The sequence below is a fragment of the Manis javanica genome, chromosome 15 (assembly GCF_040802235.1).
Source record: "Manis javanica isolate MJ-LG chromosome 15, MJ_LKY, whole genome shotgun sequence".
In the NCBI taxonomy this organism is placed as follows: Eukaryota; Metazoa; Chordata; class Mammalia; order Pholidota; family Manidae; genus Manis; species Manis javanica.
In genome coordinates, this window is record NC_133170.1 from 44,669,616 (window position 1) to 44,686,875 (window position 17,260).

A 17,260-nucleotide genomic window follows, 5' to 3' on the forward strand; every position below is an offset into this window, starting at 1 on the left:
AGACTCCAAGAATGAACTAGTGGTTACCAAAGGGGAGGGGTGTGAGTGGGTGGGGAAGGAGGGAGGGAGGGAGAAGGGGACTGAGGAGTATTATGTTTAGTACACATAGTGTGGGGATCACGGGGAGAACAGTGTATCACAGAGAAGGGACATAGTGGATCTCTGGCAACTTGCTGCACTGATGGACAGTGACTGCATTGGGTTGTGGGTGGGGACGTGATGATGTGGGCGAATGTAGTAACCATATTGTTTTATCATGTGAAACCTTCATTAGAGTGTATATCAATCATACCTTAATAAAAAATTTAAAAAAATACATAACAATCTATACACAAGTGTCTCAGAGCTAGATCAGATCTTTCTCATATTGGAACCCAGATCTAGCTACTGCTCTCCCATCTCCAGAGCATCGCTCTAATCCAATACTATTTACAGTTCATAGAAGCACTTGGGCCGACACAGTGGGGAAGGGAGAGTGTGTCCTAGAAAGTACACACCTTAGGTCTGCTCACAAGCCTTCAGTCAGCACTCAGTGGGATCCAGGACGGGCTCCAAAGGAGGTTGAGAAATGCTCTGTCATAAACATTCATGTGCCTGCTAAAACTTGAAGAGATTATTACTATGAGAGGCAAGGAAGAACATATTTATGGGAAAACTAACAATTTCTATTACAGTCAGTAAGTAAATCTAATCTCATCCCCCCCCCCTTTTTTTTTTTTTTTACAAACTGCTCACTCAACTTTTTTTTCTGGAGTTGGTTTTCAAGGGAAAATATTTCTTGGAATGCTTTCTGCTTTTGGTTAGAGTAAGTAAAAATATTGGTAACTAAGGTCAGCATGAGAATGAGTGGAAAATCTTAAAAGGATAATAAAAAATTAACTGGAAAAGAGTAACTGAAGTCACCTGAGTTATTGTGCTTTTCCTGATGCAAACAAAATTTTGTGAATCCAGACGATGTGCACTGGTCATTTTGGACGACCACTGAAAGGGCAACCATATCCCTTTGGTTTTCTTTTTGTGTCCTGAGTGGCTTATTTTTCCTGGTTAATCTTGTCTCTGATCTGAGGCATCCACTGAATTAGGGACAGAATCACAGAATCATCTCTGGGGCCCTAAACAGCACCTCATTTATACATTGCTGAAGTCTCGAGTCAGAACGTCAATTTTCTTTGATTTCTCGTAAAACATGACTGATGCAAAGCATTAATATGTACAGAATTTACTGAAGGTTTCTTTTTTTTTTTGTGGGAATGCTGGATATGTGTGTTCATGCATACATCCATATTAAAGACAACAAAATGTTTATTAGTAGTATGGTTGTGTCTTACAGTGTCACTGTAGAATTTCTGCCAATTTCATCTGGGACCTCCTGTCACTAATCTCTCCCTCCTCTTCTCTGCTCACTATCCTTCCTCTGCATTCCTATTTTTTGCCTATCTGGAACAATCTAGCTTTCTTCTATTTCTTACTTCCCCGTCAGCTGTACCCATATGAACATATTATTTTAAGCATAGACGTTTCTTGACTAATTTTTGGTGGCAGATACTAAATATTGGTGAGTTTTTGTCTTGCTATATATATTCTAACTACATCCTTTTCCTGGATCTGAGCCATGCAGAACAAATGTAACAGGAGCCATGTACTTACATTGACACTATCTACTTTGCATATTGATTCATTAGAAAAATCTGTAAAATAAATATTATTGATTTAAATGTTAAAATGTCTTAGTTTCACAATAAATTCTAGTACCTCACTGGTCTGTTCACAAATGCATTCTTCCTTTCTCTGAATCTTTACATTTACTTTGTTCATATGCAGTGCAAAAGCATTCAAATTCATGTTGCCATTTTTTTTTGATTATTGAATATTTGGCAAGCACTTCTTTTGTTTCAAGAAAATTTTGAATTTGAGATAACAGTAAATCTTTTTAAAACTCACCAGAGATCAACCAGTGAGAATTGGCAAAGAACTTAAGATCATTAAATATACTGTCTTCTATTTCTTTTTAGAAGTTCCAAAAACCAGTTTTGATTCATGTATTTATGACACATTTCATAATCTCCTTCAAAGCCTATGCATAAATATTTTCACCATGTGTCATACAGTAGAGTGAAGCAATAAGGGTACTATCCATCTCTTAAAATCTCAATAAATCTAGTCTTTTGCCCTAACATTGAACACTGTTCACAGTGATAAAAAGAGATTTTTCTTAAATATCTAGGTGAAATCTTTGAAAGATGTAGAACATCCACAGTATGCTCTGACGGCTGATATTTTACACTGCAAATTGGCAAGATTTCTTTATAAACTTGGAAGTCCAAAGGCAAAACATGCCCAAAGATATAATTGGGTGGTGTTTCATATTCCATGACTCATCTTAAACAAAGCAAAACAAAAAAGGTACTTGCAATTTTTCAAATTTTGTGTCAACAATCTTTGATATTGTTGGAAAGGTATATTATGGGCAAGTGTTTCAGAGCTCAACTGAAGACCTTTCAATTTTCTAAAAATATTAAAATAATTTCCTTGTGACTCACTAAATAGATTTTCATAATTGGAATGAGTTTATTTTACCACCTCTTGGTCTTCTGTTTTTATATATGTATAAGAATCCAAGATGTTTTAAACTGACCACTGTTATAATGTTAGATTCAATTAAAAATAATTCATTCTTTTTTTGACATTTAATTTTTATTTTAGATGACCAATTTCTTCAATTCCGTTTTGGATATCAAGATAAAATTTCTTATCAAATTTACTATGTCCACTTCACATTGTCTTGTTTATTATCCCTAAGATTGTTTTTGCAATCCAAGAATGTTTTTCATTTTGTCCTGCTGCAGTTGCCATATTTATTTTCTAATTAAAAAATAATTGAATTATTAAGTTAATAAATATTTTAATTGCAAACTAGAATTTATACAGGTACTGTTGCAGCTCATATTGTCTGCATAAAATATTCAAATAAACCCATTACAAAGTTACACTGATACAAAAAATAGTATCATTCAAACTGAATTAATCCAGACATTCAATGGATTGATGATAGGTTTATGTGTAATACTAGAAATGAGGAATGTTCCCAACATGTGTAGTATAATCGAACAATAATATCTTACATGATCCAATAGTTGAGTGAAATGTAGCTTTGCTAAAATAATAAAGTTGTATAACAAAAAATATTTTACATTGCTTAAGTTTTTACCACATTCCAATGTTCAATGGCAACATGAGGCTAAGGGCTACCACATTGGATTGGACAGTTCTAAGTACTACACTGACATCTCCTCATGTTTAACACTCAGTGATTTCTTACTTTTCTTAATTGCAGTAACTTTTAAAAGAACATATTTCTCTGGATTACGTGGTTTGTCATAAACTGGGTCTTTTATGTATTCTTCAGTCTGGTGCATTGCTAGGCCTTGATAAATATTACATGAGTAGATAAGCAAACCTGTACTTTGCCACTGTTTTATATTCCTTCCAATAATAACCTTTTCCAGTGTATCTAGGGCAACCCTTTTCATGAGAGAAATAACCCATTTAACTCTTCACTATCTCTCATTTCTTATCAGTATGTTCAGATAATTGTACTTGATTCTGTCTTAAAACCTCGTACCACTAAATTTCAATCACAAGAGTAGAGGTGAAAAATATCAAAATCTCTTTCCTAAATCACCAGATTTAGCAATTATTGACATATTGCCATGCTATATCTCCCAAATCTCTGCCCTTCCCTAACCCCACACCCCTACTGTTGGATTACTTCAAAGGAAATCACAAACTCATTCATGTTTCATTCAGAAATACTTCAGTATGCTATTTTAGAAGCAAACTGTTGAAAACATAAATACAGAACCAATTTCACATCTATGAAAATAAAAATAATATCATAAAATACCAAATCAATGTTCAAATTTCCAAAATTTTCTCTTAAGTTTTACAAGTGGTTTGCTCAAATCTGGATCTACACAAATCCTACACATGTCAGTTAATTCTCTTTTAGTCTGTAACCATTTCTTCTATATCCATTTCATTTTTTGATATTTGTTGAAAAAGCAGGATTAATTTTATTGCAGAATTATCCACAATATTTTGCTGAGAGCATTCACATGATGTCATTCAAAATATCCATTTCCTACATTTTCTGTGAACTAGTGGTCTATTCTAGAGACCAGATCAGGTTTTTGACTTTCCCTGCAACCATCAACATTGGTTTCAATTCTCTTCAGTAATCTCAATTATTATTACTCATTTTAATGCTTTCCAGTCACCAAAATGTTGGTGCTACCGTTCACCCATATTTTTCCATTCCCAATGGATTTATGTTTTTTAACTTCAGTTCAGGAATGTGTAGAAATAAATGCTTGTAGCCACTAACCATGTTTCTCTTTTCTCTTTCAGTTCTATATATCTGCATTTTAGTTTCCTCTTTATCATAGATACTCTGCCTAAAGTTACCAATAGCCTCCATTTTAGCAAATCTCCCTGACTGTTTCCATTGCAACAGTATTCCATGAAAGACTTTTATCCCTTCATCTTTTGGAGATAAATTTCTTCAGGTTCTTCTGTTTCTATATTCTTATTTCTTCTTTAATTAGTCTTCATTCTCTTGTTCGTCTCTTAAGAAGTCTCTATTTCTTGTCTAGTCTTTTTATACTTATATATAGACCTTTTTATATTTTACTCAACGTTAGGCAAACTTGAACTAACTATTTTCTTGCAGAAATACATTCCTTCTCTTATGTAAACTCTATATAAGCAGGAAATATGTTCTCTCATACGTAATTTTATCCCCAACCCTGGCAAGTGCTTGACTTATAGTAAGCATATAATAAATGTTGTAGAACGACTTAATCAATGAATGAGAACTCATTTTAAAGGGAAATTTTATTTCCTTACATCTTTAGGTACCTTCAGTTTCCTTTGGAGTTTTATTCTCTGCCAGGAGTTAAATGTTGTCCTCTGGTTTCCATCCTGGGCCTTCTATGCATTTCACTCCAAACCCCCCTTCTGTATTTTTTCTTACACAATTGTGATGGTGCTACTGTATTTATATCAGTGACTACTTATGCCTGGATCTCCTGTTTCAAATTTTACATAAAACTCTAGACCCATATTTTTCATTTGGTACTGTGTACCATCAGAGTCTTACTCTGACCGCTAAAACTTGATGTGTCCAACTATCTGTCTTCTGCTATTGATGAAAATCTACTCTTCATCTTTTATTCACAATCCTGGCTTATGGAATCACCATCCACCAGCTTCTTCAATACACTCTCCATTCATCTCCCTATATCATTGAGTCAGTCACCAATCCCAACGTGTCCAACTCATAGAATTTCAAATCCAGTTGCCTTTTTCTGTTAAATACTACTATCTGATCAAAATCCCTATTTTCCCCTTTCTCCCTGCGGCACTCTCCTAAATGCTATTCCTGTCACCATCCCTTTCCATCTTACCGTTTTCCATATCCCATATTGTCTAGATGACTATCTTCCTAAAAATCAAACTTGATTGTGTATCTCCCTTGAATATACCCTTTCCCCTTTTGTTTTGGGCTCCTGTTATCTATACTCAGAAGGACTCACAACCTATCTTATTAGATTTAGGTCACTCCTCTCCTCTGCTCTTAACTTGCTGCTTTTCCTTCTCAAATAAGCAATGCTGGGCTCTCTATTAATAAACCCAGTGGAATTATTTTCTTTATTCCTGAAACTGCTACCTTCTTTAATTCCTTTCTGAATATTCTTTAAAGAAATGAATATCTCCCTCTGCTTGGAATGGCTTTCTGCCCCACCTTCACCTGGAAAGTCATTCACTATCCCTTTCAAGTGGATAGTCAGAGCATATCTGTAGGTTCTGATATAGAAACACATATAAATTTATCACTATTTGAAAGCAAGCTTCCTTTATTTGAGAAAGTTATTGTTTTCTGCAAAGCCTCTTGTTTCCAGAGGGCATATGTGTTGGAAGCAGGGGACAGTGCTAAACCACATATGATCAAACAAATAAATCCTGCTAATTAGTAGTATGGCAGGTGTGGAGTCTGGCCCTCCTCACACCTGGATTAGAAGCAGCTCCAATCCTATTTCTGCCCTGAAACTTTCATGCAGTTAGTCAGCCACTTTCTGTGTTTCCTTAGCATTCTGTTCACAGTTCCAGTAAAGCACATATTATACAGTTTTCTAGCACTTGTTGACATGTCTGCCAAAATGTGATTTTTATGGACAAGTCCAATTCATCTTTATATCCCTGGTATATAGTTTACTCTAAACATTTACTTTGAATGAGTAAATTTAGAAGAAAAAAATAAGAGTGAGAGGCGTATCAAAGGCCTATTAATGAAAAACCTATTCTTCATAGCTCTCAAGTTTCTTGGATTATGTATTTCTTCAGGCTAGACTGCTAAGGCAAGAATTTTTAATAAAGGGTTCCTTTTAAAGGAAGTCTTTAAAATATCAGAGTTTCTTATGTTTACAGATTGAGATTTCAGTTTATCTGGAACAGAACTTCTTGATTAGGAGCCTTTAAATAGTCTCATGTGTGGAGATTAGCTCTTGCTTGGCCATTTCATGGCACAAGCAAGGCCACAACTCCTACGATTCCTGGTCTGTAAAATTGCTAAGTGGGAAGGAGAAGGTGGACTTTGCCCAAGAATCTGAGGTTCTATTTGGAAACAAATGAACAATACTTTCCCCTTCTTTCATTTAATAGAAAATGAATCTTTTTACTTAAAATTCTTGCCTTGGCAGGTATTAATTGTGTAAATAATATTTTAATCATCAGATCATTTGTTAAAAGCTTTGGTATTGGTCCAAGTGCTAGTTTCTATCCTCCAGAAATATGTAATCCAAGAACTTGAGAGCTGTCAAGTATAGGTTTTTCATTTCAGTGTTAAGGAGATTTATTTTAGTGACTGACACAGCTCCAACCAAGATGGGTAGCAGGCATGTTTAATAAGATGCTCAGAATGATACCACCATATAGAGGTAGGAAATCTAAGCTTAGCTAACCTGAGTTACCAAGGCCAAGTATAGGTTTCACTGTGGCTACTTCTGGTATTTGCTTTAAATCCAAATACTTGGCAATAAATTTGCTTTAGGGAATATTACCTGTATAAACAAGTGTGAACTAAAACAGCTGTAATTTGGATCCCACAAATGGCGCCATATTAGGAGCTATGTAGACATATGAACCTGAACCTGGTATTACCCTGTCGACAAGTTTCCAAAGAGCTGTGTAGGATTGTGTTCCAACAATAAAAGCCACAGTATTTCAACAGTCTCCAGGTCCTTCTACTCTTTTTAACTGAGATAGAGTTGATATGTAATATTACTATTAGTTTCAGGTGTCCAACATACTGATTCAATATTTATATACACTATGAAATACTCACCACCATTAAGTGTAGTCATCATCTGTCACCATACAAACTTATTACAATTACTGACTATATTCTGTATTCTGTAATTTTCATCACTATGATTTATTTATTTTATAACTGGGAGTATGTATCTCTTGATCCCCTTCAACTATTTTACCTATTCCCTGACCCCCAACCCTTTTGCTAACCACCAGATAGTTCTTGGTATTTTTTAGTCTGTTTCTGGACTTTTTGTTTGTTTTGCTTTTTAGATTTCATGTATAGGTGAAAGAATATAGTATTTGCTTTCCTCTGTCAACATTATTTCATTTAGCATAGTACCCTCTAGGTCCATCCATGTTATTGCAAATTGCAAAATTTCATGTCTTTTTAAGGCTGAGTGATATTCCATTGTGTATTTATACCACATTTTCATCTATTGATGGACATTTAGGTTGTTTGCATATCTTGCTTACTGTAAATGATGCTGCAAATAACAAAGTACATATATCTTAAAAAATTAGTGTTTCTCTTTTTTGTGTAAATAACAGAAATAAAATAACTGAAAATAATAAAACAAATTATTTTATGAGGAAACTTCATACTGCTTGACATAATGACTGCACCAGTATACATTCCCACCAACAGTGCATGAAGGTTCCCTTTTCTCCACATCCTCACCAAGACTTGCTGGTTTTTGTCTTTTAGATAGCAGCCATTCTGTTGGGTGTGAAGTGATATCTTATTGTGGCTTTAAATTGCATTTGGTTAGTGGCATTGAGCATCTTTTCATGTGTCTGTATACCATCTGTATATCTTTGGAGAAATGTCTATTTAGGTCCTCTAGCCATTTTTCAAGGTTATTTGTTTTTATTGGTGTTGAGTTATGTGATTTCTTTATATATTTGAATATTAACCCATTTTTTGATATGTCATTTTCAAATATAGTCTCCCATACAGTAGGTTGTCTTTCATTTTATTGATGGTTTCCTTTCCTGTGAAAATGCTTTTTAGCTTGATGTAGTCCTACTTACTAATTTTTTATTTTCTTTCCACTGCCTGGGGAGACATATCCAGAAAATATTGCTAATGCTGCTCTGTAAGAGTTTGTTACCTATATTTTCTTTAAGGAGTTTTGAATTTAGGTCTTTATTCCATTTCAAATTTACTTTTGTGTATGGAATAAGTAGTCCAGTTTCATTCTTTTGTGTGTAGCTGATCAGCTTTCACAACATCATATATTGAAAAGACTATCTTTCCCCAATTATATATTCTTGCCAACTTTGTTGTAGATTAATTGACCATATAAGCATTGGTTTATTTCAAGGCTCCTTATTATGTTACATTGATCTATGTCTATTTTTGTGCCAGTACTATACTGTATTGATTATGATAGCTTCGTGGTTTAGTTTGAAATCAGTGCATGTGATACCTCCATCTTTGTTCTTATTTCTCAAGATTGCTTTGACTATTTGAAGTCTTTTGTGGTTCTATAAAAATTTTAGAGTTCTATGAAAAATATCATTAGTATTTTTATAGGAACTCTACTGAATCTGTAGACTGCTTTGGGTAGTATGAACATTTAAATAATATTAATTCTTCTAATCCATGAGCATGTGTCCATTTATTTTTGTCATCTCAATATCTTTAATCTCAATATCTTTAATCAATGTCTTCTTATTTTCAGAGTATAGGTCTTCTACCTCCTTGATTATATTTGTTCCCTGGTATTTTATACTTTTGATGTAATTGTGATATAATTATTTTCTTAATTTCTCTCTCTGCTAGTTCATTATTAGTGTATAAAAACACAACATATTTCTGTACATTAATTTTGTATCCTGTAAATTCACTGAATCCATTTACTAGTTCTATAGATTTTTGTTGGATTTTTTAGGGTTTTCAGATATAGTGTCATGTCATCTGCAAGTAGTGACAGTTTTACTTCTTCCTTATGAATTTGGATGCATTTTATTTGTTTTTCTTGTCTTATTGCTGTGGCTAGGACTTTCAGCACTATGTTGAATAAATGTAGTTATAGTAGACATTTTTGTCTTATTCCTAATCTTAAAGCAAAATCTTTCAGCTTTTCACGATTAAGTGTGATGCTAGCAGTGTATCTGTCTTATATGGTCCCTATTATGTTGAAATATGTTCCCTCTATGCTAAATGTGTTGAGAGTTTTTATAATGAATGGATTTGAATTTTGTCAAATCACTTTTTTGTACCTATAGAGTTGATCATGTGGATTTTTATTCTTCCTTTTGTTGATGTCTTATATATCACATTAATTGATTTGTGGGTATTGAAGCATCCTAGCATCTCTGGAATAAATCCTACTTGATCATGGTAAACAATGCTTTGAATCTCTTTTTGAATTCAGTTTGCTAATTTTTTGTTGAGGATTTTTACATCTGGGTTTATCAGGGATATTGGCCTGTGGTTTCTTTTCTTGTGGTATCATTGGTTTTGGTATCAGTGTAATGCTGGCCTTGAAGAGTGAGTTAGAAGCATTCCTTCCTCTTGTATTTTAGGAATAATTTTAAAAGGTAGGTATTAATTTTTTTTAGAATTCACCTGTGAATACCTCTGGTCCTGGACTTGGGTTTGTTAAAAGTTTTTCTTTATTATCAACTCAATTTCACTACTCATACTTGGTCTGTTCACATTTTCTATTTCTTCCTGAGTCAGTCTTGGAAATGTACCTAAGAATTTATCCATTTCTTCTATAGTTTCTCATTTGTTGGTGTATGATATTTTGTAGTAATTTCTTATAATTCTTTGTATTTCTTTGTCAATTGTAACTTTCATTTCACTTTTTATTTATTTGAGTTCTCTCTTTTTTTCTCAATTAATCTGGCTAAAGTTTTCCCAATTCTGTTTTTATTTTCAAAGAACCAACTCTTACTTTTATTGATGTTTCTTTGGTGTGTGTGTGTGTGTGTGTGTGTGTGTGTGTGTATGTGTGTGTGTGTCTATTTCATTTATTTCTGCTCTGATCTTTATTATGTCCTTCCTTCTGCTAACTTTGGGGTTTATTCTTTTTTCTAGTTACTTTAGGCATAAGTTTAGATTGTTTATTTGAAAGTTTTGTGCCTTGAATTAGGCCTGTATCACTATAAACTTCTCTCTCATTACTAATTTTTCTGCTTCCCAAAGGTTTTGGAATATTATGTTTCAGATCTTTCTACTCTGGACATCAGGAGAAAGTTGACCTACCTTTGGGCTTGGTAAGCTTACTCTGGGATTCCTAGACAATTCAAGGGCAGGGAAAAATAAGCCTCAATGGAGACTTATTTTTAATAAGTGAAAAGTGGGAGATCAAATCATGTTCAATTAGCTACTTGTTTTCCCAGAGTGTACCAAAAATAAATGATATTTAAAATTTTTTCTTCACCAAGTTGGCTGATTTTTTTTCTACTCTTACTTATTATTTTCTTTTTCTCCTGGTAATAAGTCAAGGGGAATTTGAATAATTAATTAAAAAACAAAGAAATGGCATATTTTTTCTCTGTAGTTGTGATGAGGTTCATAGGAGTTAAACAGGAGTACTTTGTGAAAGCACTTTTGTGTACTTTGTAGAAGTCCAATGACATGACATCTTTTAATGAACTCATGTGATTATGAGTACTTAGTAAGTGAAAAATACTATACACATGAAATAAATATAAGAGATTATTACAATTAGTTAGAATTTACATAATATCTGTGAAAATATTATAGTAGCCATTGCTCTGAGTGAAATCATTTTAAATAATTTGAATGAAGTAGTCTTCCCATGTTTCTCTGATCTTGTACAAGGAAGCTATCCCAGGTGGACATCTATCATAAGCCATTTATCCAAGGCTGTGATACAGATGTGCTTAAGTCTAAAATGCAAATGATATATTTAGAGACAAAATATATCTCAACTAGTAGAAAAAGGCAACACTTTTTTTCTTCCATGATCCATTTCATCCTATTACTTTACATCCATTATAGATGTCTTTGAATAGTGCCAAAACAAATGGGTGAAAAGTGGGAGATCAAATCATGTTCAATTAATGACTTGTTTGCTCAGAGTGTGCCAAAAATAAATGATATTTAAAATTTTTTCTTCACCAAGTTGGCTGATATTTTTCTACTCATTATTTTCTTTTTCTTCTCATTTTGCATTTAGTTTGTTCTTTTTCTAGTTTATTAAGGTAGAAGTTTAGGTTATTTATCTAAATTTTTTTCTAATATATGTTTTTAAAATTACAGATTTCCCTATAAGCTGATTTTGCTGCATTCCATAATTTCAAAAACATACAAAATATGCTCCTATATAGTTTTGCTCCCCTTCCTCCTTCGTATTGTTTTTGTCACAAATTATATCTTTATACATTATGTTCTCATCAGCTTAGATTGATAAGTATTGAATTATTCAGTCTTTTAAATCAGATGGTAAAAGAAAAAATTAAACAGGAGTTACAAACAAAAAATAGATGCTTTTTCATTTTTTACAAACAAAAATATAATTTGTATATTTACCAAGTACTAAGCTTTACCAATTCTCTTTATTTCTTCATCTGAATTCAAATTGCTGTTCATTTTCAGTCATTTCCACCTGAGAGACTCCCTTTAGAATTTCTTGTGAGGTGAAAATGTCATCCCATTGCCTCTGACCTAATAGTTTCTTATGTGAAATCAGCCAATTTTCTTAAGGATCACTTGTATGTAATCCATCACTTTTATTGTTGATTTCAAGATTTTCTCTTTTCTTTGACTTTAACTATTTGATTACAGTGTATTTCAGTGTAAATCTTTGAGTTTACCTTGCCTGGAGTTGCTGTGCCACTTGGATGTGGAGATTCATACCTTTCATCAAATTTGGGAGACTTTTGACTATTATTTCTTCAGATATTCTCTTCCCGTTCTTGCTTCTTTTTCTAGAAATTCTGTGTGTATATATTTCTATGCTTTCTGGCGTCCCACATGTTCTGAAGCCTGGTTAATTTTTCTTCATTCTTTCTTTGTTTTCTTTTTATTCATCAGTTTACCTGTCTTCAGATTCACTGATTCTTTCCTTTGTCTTCTCAGATCTGCTGTTGAAATACTCTAGTGAACATTTAACTTCAGATCCGTATTTCTGAATCATACTTTTCAGTTCAAAATTTCTATTTGGTTCCTTTTTATAATTTCTATCTACTTATATCCTCATACTGTCTTCAGTCCTTTACACATGATTTCATTTAGTTCTTTGAACATATTTAAAATAGCTAATCTAAAGACTTAATCCAATATCTGTGCTTTCTCAGGGACATTTCCTATTGATTTATTGATATATTCCTATTGATTGAATATATTGTGATTGATTTCAACAACATTTTTTCTGTTGTTGAAAATTGGGATATTTCAAATATGTTGTGGCAACTCAACAGATCTTCTCCCTTCTTCAGGGTTGTCATCATTGTTTGTTGTAATTGTTTGTTTATTGACTTTTCTAAACAGATTCTGTAGAGTCTATCTTTGTCATATATGGCTTTTGAAATCGTTCATCAGTCTGCTAAGTGGTCAGTTGATAATTTAACACAAATTTCTTTAAATTTTTAGAATCAATAATTCTCGTAGTCTTTGCTGCAGAGCTCTATGTGTATGGTTGGGACATGCCTTTAACACTCAAATAGACAGTTTACAGCTCTGCCTTAGCCTTTGCCTCCTGTTATCAGCACCTCAAGGTGCTGAGAAGTGAGCAGTTAGGTCCTTCTAAATTCTTTCCTGAGCAAATATACAGCTGTGCAGAGCCCTGGGCATGAACTTGGCTCTCTAGATTCCCAGGAATATGGAGAGCTTTTGCAAGTTCCTATAGAAATCTCATTCCTGAGCTTTTCTCTTAAGTTTTTATCAGTCTATTTTTGCTGTGCTGATCCATCACCTCAGGGAGCCATGATACTAAAACCTTTTACCATGATCCTCCACCCCTCACTTGCCCACCAGGGAGAGGTGTTCAACACTAAGTCAGTCTGAGTCAGGCAAAATTAAAACAAACCTTTTGAGTGGGTCTTCCAAGTAAGTATGATCAAATGGTGGCAGGTCTTCGAATGAGATTCATTCTTCTTCCTATAAAACTGGAAACACATATTTTTATTTTCAAATCTATTATTGATCTGGGGAATACAAGATTCACTAGAGCAAGTTAAAATGCCAAGAAGTTTACTATTCTTCCTGATGCTCAGCTATTTTTTTGATTAAATCTTCACTGGTTTTTGCAATTCTTTGGTTATTTTCCAGACAAATTTTTCCAGTTTTATTTTTGTTGATTTTATGGAGGGACAGATTTTCAAAAGTCTTTAATCCACCATTTTCAATAAAGTTACCATGAATGATTTGTTGTAAAACATATAGTGATGTAGACCTCAGGTCTACATATCGGAAAGGAGCTTTTAATAACTCAATATCTAACTTAAAATGGTTATTTATTTATTTATTCAACACTGATGTGATTGGCAATGTGTTAGGGATTCAGTGTGTTATTAATCTTTTTCATTACTGAAACTCATTGGTATCATTATTCACTCCCATTTTACTGATGAGAAGATAGAAAGAAAGAAGAAAGAAGAGGGGTGGGTGGAGGGGAAGTGAGGGACAGAATGAGAATAATTTGCCTAGGAGCCAAATCTTGCAGACTAACTCAAGATCCATTCCTTATTAAGTATGACATTAGGCCATCCTTCAAAACTTGAAGTTTGGAATGACTGACACTCCACAAAAGTATAAATAACTCCCTGTTTTGGTTGCTGTTCAGAGCTTTTGCCATCATATGACTGGTAGGTTCAGATGATCCTGAGCATTTATTATGCAAAACAGTATCTAAATGTCATATCTGACTCAAACAACTTTATGAGATTCTTCTATATTATTTTTTAATTGGAAAAGTAACACTTAGTTTAAATAACTTGCCCCAAATCAGTACAGTAGATGAAATTTAATCCAAAACTCATTAACTAAAAAATACCATTTTTCTCATCTCAGATCATTGGCCCTAGTGATATATTTGGAAATAAAAAAAAAATCAGATTATTCTCTCACATAGTAACCTATTATATTGTTTGAAATAATTGAGGAAATGAGTATATAGAAATATTAATCTTAATAAAAACTAACACTTGATTAGTATCAACTGCATACTATATTCTTGCCATGTATTTTGTCTAATGCTCATATCAGTAAGGTGGGTATCTGAGTCCTTTTTTATTTTAAAGTAAAGGTCAGAAAATGTAAGTATTGCCTGAAGTCATACAGATAGTATAGGGCTGAGCTGAAAATCAATTACAGACTTATCTGATCCCAGAGCTCAAGCTTTTCCATTGTGCACAGCTACCTAATACTTTGTATACAAAGTACTTGAGAGATATTGTGACTGATAAATTGGCATTAATGGCACAATGGTAAGGCACTGTACTCATGCTAAGATGTAATTGAATGGTCATCCAATTTTTTTAGAATAATTGCTCTCTTATGGAAGTTCGACATGGAGATTTCAAATTTAACACAAATGGAAACTTACATACACTAGGTATACCTCTTCTGAGACACCATAAAGTATTAAGATATTATCCCAAAAATGCACCAATCAATTCTTCTCTTTTAAAATCTAAAGAAAAGGCGAATAAAAATAGCAAAAGAGAAACATTTTATCCATGGATGTGCTGGTGCGATGCAAATCATCAAAAATGTAGTTGGTTTTCAATGATGTCTTTGGTTATAATGCCTTCCCTCTAATATTCTGCTAGGTTCTTAGGATACAGAATGAAAAAAAACCCAATTCCCAACTTCAATGAGTTCCTATTATTTACTTGCATGTATAAAATATAGTATTATTTCTGTAAAATAGAGTCACATATTCTGAATGTGGAGAAAAGGACAGGCTGGTAGAATAGAGAGATAAAATACTAATCTATAAGTTCATAAGAATTTAATGTATCATCATAATGACAGCTCTCATTTGATGAGTAATTATTGCGTGTGTGTAAGATACTATCCTAGTTTTACCTGTATTACCACCTTCTATTATGAGGGTAATCCCTTGCTTTTAGAATTAGAAAGTTAAAGACAGAATGGAATGAGGCTGGCATATGCATAAGACCATACAGCAGATGGACTTCAGGGATGGTATTTGAACTCAAAATTTTAGCTCCAGAGCCCTCTTGTATCACTGCATTATATAGACTGACATACAAAGCCAGTGAGGGGATATATATATAGTATTTAACTAAATGATGGTTTATTAAGCATCAGCAAAGTATAACTCAGTATGATTAAGGACTTAATTAAAATAAGCTACAAAATAAATTTCAAGCTATTTGGAAAAGCATATGAAACCTATGTGATGGACAAGAATTGATATATTTAACATAAAAAGTATTTAAAATAAGTAATGAAATGATATATACCTTATATATTAAAACATACTGAGATAAGAAACAGAAGAAGAGTTATAAATGGCCAGTTAACTCAAGACAATAGGTTTAGATCCTCTGATAAGTAAAAGAATGCAACACAAAGTCTCATGAAATGCAGGTTTAATCTATATAGTAAAGGTTAAGTTACAAAAAAATAATGATGTGTAGTTTTGGAAGGTATACGGGGCAATGACAAATTCATATGTATACAATAGTTTTATGAAACTTTTTCAAGGACTGACACAGGAAACATCAGAAAGGAAGCAGAAAAGCAATTGTTTACATTAGTACATTCATTATTGTTAAAGACTACAGTCTTAGTCATCTTTACATGCCAACACAATTAAGGATATAATTAAAACATATTATAAAATAGACACATGATTGATACTAAGACTTATACTAAGACTAATATAAGCCTTGAAGATACATAGATTAACACACACACACACACACACACACACACACACACACACACTGTTCTTCCCCCAAAGACTGGGGGAATATATTCTTTAAGACCTTAAATACACGTTTAATGTCTATATATTTTCCACTTCAGAAATGCATGTGTATTAAATTTTTCATGGAATATGACACTGTGTTTTATGTTTCAAAATACCATGCTTACATCAAATATAAGTGACCTGGCTCCTGACACTGACTCTATATCACACTGATTAGTTATACAGAGTGTGTGAAGGGACACAGAACAAATTTGAGCCTAAATGTATATATTGTCACGATTTTTAAATGTTGTTTTATGATAGAAGCAATAATTATTATTGTAGAATGAGAGACTAATTGAACCCTTAATATGGTTTAGAATGAAAGGAAAAAGGAAACTTCTTAAACATTCATTAAATTATTCAAATATACTACCAGCAGGCGCAAACAGTACTTGGAAAGAGATATATTTTCTCTGTTGAATATTTGCAAGTATTCCCTTTCTTATCATCATAGAGTACTTACATACTTTTCTAAAGTGCTTTAATGCATGCTTTCACATTTGATTGCATAATTATGTAAAGAAAGCAAATATGACCACCCCTATTTTAAATACTAGGAAGCTGAAGCATAGTGAATTCAAATGCTGTTATATAATGTTCACAGAATGTTGGTGACATAATCTCAGAAAGTGTCGTGCATTTTTTGCTTTTTTTTCAGTCTGGTTGTTTTGTTTGATTTTCTTCAAGATTCACTGAGGCAGAGATTGGGCAAAGTACTCTTCATTCATTTAATAAATAGCATATTAAAATTATTTTGAACCAACTTCATTTCTCACTTCCTTTCATACTTTCTTGACAAAGTTTTCTTGTCCAGATAAGTGTTTGTCATTATTTATCTTTCCCTCAACCCTGAATTGGGAGGAACAAATGAAATACATACAGTGTATACCTTAGCACCACATTCTTTAAAAGGAATGTAATGTGAACCCCCTATATGTTTAAAATTTCTAGTAGCCACATTT

The 17,260-nt window shown here is 33.0% G+C and overlaps 1 long non-coding RNA gene across 2 annotated transcripts in view; it reads right to left on the minus strand.

Annotated features, from left to right (window-relative positions):
- Positions 1–17,260, minus strand: part of LOC140846530 (uncharacterized) — a 135,767-nt gene that overhangs the window by 54,644 nt on the left and 63,863 nt on the right. For both annotated transcript variants that reach the window (XR_012125707.1, XR_012125706.1), the window contains exons 3-4: positions 13,380–13,458; positions 498–603 (exon numbers count right to left, since the gene is read on the minus strand). This is a non-coding gene — a long non-coding RNA (uncharacterized lncRNA). The remainder of the gene's footprint in view (positions 1–497; positions 604–13,379; positions 13,459–17,260) is intronic.